Genomic DNA, 3783 nt, shown 5'->3' on the forward strand with positions numbered 1-3783 from the left:
ACAGTAGGTACAAAGGCCCTGAGGCAGGAGTAAGCTTACTGTTTAGGAGGACAAGAAAATGGACAGTATGACTGTAGTCCAGTGAACAAGGGTGACAGTGATATCAAAGGAGGAGGAGGAGGAAGTAGAGGAGCAGAGATTTTTGTTGCCTGAGATCACACAACTCATCAGTTACTCATTTAGCTCTGTGAATTTGGAATTCTAGCTCTGTGTCAGGTCTCATGGCAGGCGCTGGAGCTTCCAGTGCAAGAGATGACTGATGTTTGTGCAGTGCTTTATAGTTTATGAACCACCTTTAACATTAAAATAAAATGACTTTATTTACAGTTGACTTAAACACAAAATCTTGGGTTCTGAATCTGTGATGCTTCCAAGGTCTCTTGATCAAATGGGGCAGCAGCCAGCAGGGAAGCTAGCACAGGGGCCAATCCAAGTTATCTTACTCAAGAGCATCACATTGAACAAGGGAAGACCTGCAGTGGCAGAGGTAGAGGGTCTGAGATTCAGTCTCCCTCTGGACTAAATCTCCCCACACTGTGAGATCACTATAGGCAGCTTGGTCTTATTGTTGGAGCCTGTGGGAACATTCTCAATCTTTCTCATCACCAAAAGTCCATCAATGATTTTTTCCAAACACCATGAGCTTCCTATCTAGCCAATCACACTAACAGCAGGTGATGAAAAACTGGCAGCCATTTGTACTGGGACCGCTGTTTGTCACGGAAAGCAGGCCTGGAGCTAAGTGTCTAAGCTTAAAATTTTCATCTGCGAATGGCCCCCAGTAGACACTGGTGACTCAAGTACCATCTCCATTAACGAAATCTCCACCCTGAATCATGAAATCTTTTATGACTCTGTGGAAGGTGCTTCCTTTGTAGCCTATTGGAACCCCATCTTTTCTGAATTCTGTGCAGAACTGCCTAAAATTCTCTGCAGTCTTAGGCACAATGTCTGCAAAGAGCTCAGTCTTCATGTGGCCAACTTCCTGGCCGCCAATGCTGTCATCAAAGAATACCATGGTATTGACGAGGCTTGAATTTGCCACTGCCATGACTCTGACCCAGAAGCAGATGAAACACCTTTAACATTTAATCGTCAGGGTGGTTCTCTTATGATAGATTCTTATTTTTCAATAAAGGCCGAGAGGTAAAGGTTTTATCAGAGTCACACAGCTTATTAGTGAGAACCTAGTCACTCTTGTACTTGAACATATCAGTCCTCAAACTGCAAATCCGTGGCTTTTTGCCAATACCAGATGACCTAAAAACCAATGACTATATGTTACTTATTTATCTTAAAGAGGATTTCTAGATACTTATATTTGCATTTTGCTGCTTGCTAAGTCGCTTTAGTCATGTCTGACTCTGCAACCCTGTGGACTGTAGCCCACCAGGCTCCTCTGTCCATGGGATTTTCCAGGCAAGAATACTATAGTGGTTGGCCATCTCCATCTCCAGGGGATCTGAATTATTCAGTTAGCAATACATCTCTGTTTAAGTCCCATAACTCAAGCATATGTAATTAAAAAACACAATGGAACAAATCTTGAGAATGGGATAGTTAAGATGCTTTAGGTTTTTGAAAAACAATCCCCAGTTCCTCACTGTCAATCCAATTAGATACTCAAAATAATTTCCATTTATTCTCCAATGAGTGCTGTCACGATTTGTCTCCTGTGTCGTTACTGACCAGAGTCCTGAGCCACAGCACCGAGTAGCTGAACAGCCATGTTCTCAGTTTTCTGCTTTGTCTCTGTGTAAATGCCTCTAATATTGGTCTAGGCCTGGACTCCTTATTGGGACCCAGCAGTCTAGGTAATGCCTTGTGTTTGTGGGGCTGGCTTTTTTATTTCTTTCCTGTGGAAAATGAGAACCACTTCTCTGCATATCCTACGGTGTACTGTTGCTATGGGAGAAGAACAATCGCAAGGTAATGGCTTTGCCAAGGGATAGGAATTGACCACGGTTCAGCAAATCAGTTGGATAAACACTGATTGTGTGCATTCTTGGGCATGTAAACCCACACTACAGAGCTTTTTAGTAAAATATGGTTCCTGTCCTCAGGGAGATTAGACTCTGGAGATGAAAGTATCTACTATATACATAATATCTGAGAATATATGTTAACTGCTATAATGGAAGTGACAAATGTTTTGATTGTGCCCAGTACTTAATTTATAGAGGTGACTGAGTTAGGACACAGGGGTTCAATGCCATTGAAAGTTTTATTATGCAGAGTTCCCAAGAGGCACATGCAGGGACCTAAGCCTAAAAGTTGGCCAGGAGGCAGAAGGTGTGAGGAGAAAGCTTTGCCCAGAGACTTTATTATGGTTTCCACAAGAAGGAATGGGTGAGGCAAGGAAAGAGATTGAGTTGGCTACTTTTGAATAATTTCTTTCTTTTTTTTTTTAGAATGTTGTTATTTTAAAATATTTATTTATTTTTATTTTTGGCTGTGCTGGGTCTTAATTGTGCGTGGGCTTCCTCTAGCTGCAGTGATCGGGGGCTACTCTTTACTTGTGGTGTGTGGCCTTCTCATTGTGGTGGCTTCTCTTGTGGCAGAGCACGGGCTCTTAGGGCACACAGGCTTTAGTAGTTATGGTGCATGAGCTCAGTAGCTGTAGCACACGGGCTTAGTTGCCCTGTGGCACATGTGATCCTTTCCCACCAGGGATTGAACCCATGTCTCCTGCATTGGCAGGTGGATTCTTAACCACTGGACCACCAGGAAAGTCCCAGTTTGAATAATCTTAACAAGGCTCTGGGCCATATGGGTGATCCCTAGTTTTCTGGTACCTGGCCTGGGTGATTTGGGGCAGTGAGAATATTGGTTTGGTGCATGAGAGTCCATAAAGGAGGTGGTTAGGCATATTGGTTTGGATTGGTTAGTGTGCACAAAAAAGTGTGATTGAAGGCAAGTTGTTTTCTATCTCTATAAATTAGCGAACCCTGAGAGGGACAGTTCCATCCTGGTCTACAAGGCCCAAGACGTCAAAGCATCAATAAAATAAAACAGAAAAAGAAAAAAAAAACGTCTAGTGTGGATAGAGTGGAATAATGAAGCCACAGTTGTGGGGATCATGATGGTTTCTGCGTTACCCTATATGAGGCAAACACATCTTTAGCTGTTAGAAGTGGCCATAGATTAGTTTGTTTTTTTTTTTTTAAACAGGATATGAACAAGTGTTATTGCAAACCTGAAAAATTAATCTAAAAAACAGCATGGGTATTCCTGAGGGAAACGGTGGAAAAACCACACTCTGGGAATGATCTTTGCTACAATCCTAGTCTATTTCTCAGGCTGGGTCATTTTTATTAGTGTCTTCAGGGAAGCAGTGTCTTCAGCAGATGCCAAATTTTAATTCAGTGGCTTTCAAAGGACAGATTGAGGGTATAGTGGAGTTTGCTGATCCCAGATTGGGATTTCCAGAGGATTTTGAAAGGAGGAAGATTAGGAAGATTAGGTTTCAAGCAGAGCTGCTCAACTTTTTCAGTGTCATAGCCCACTTAGAAAATGAACATGTCTGTATGGCAAGTTAGAGTAAACAGATAAGACTGCTTCTTCTCATCACCCTCATGGCAGTTTAGGGATTCTAACCATTTTTAGCTCTACCAATAGATTCTATCATTTTTAGCTTGGGGAAGAAGAGGTGGATAGTCAGAGCCGCATGAGGGGCAGTGGATGGTCATGATGTTTCGGACCTAGATGACATCTGAGGCAAGTGGCTGGGGATTAACCTCAATAATCTCTGAGGAAAAAAACAAACAGGCAGTCATTTAAAGC

The 3783-nt window shown here is 42.4% G+C and overlaps 1 pseudogene; it reads right to left on the reverse strand.

Annotated features, from left to right (window-relative positions):
- On the reverse strand, positions 520–1051 carry LOC102183414 (annotated as a pseudogene).

The sequence above is a fragment of the Capra hircus genome, chromosome 7 (genome assembly GCF_001704415.2).
Source record: "Capra hircus breed San Clemente chromosome 7, ASM170441v1, whole genome shotgun sequence".
In the NCBI taxonomy this organism is placed as follows: domain Eukaryota; kingdom Metazoa; phylum Chordata; class Mammalia; order Artiodactyla; family Bovidae; genus Capra; species Capra hircus.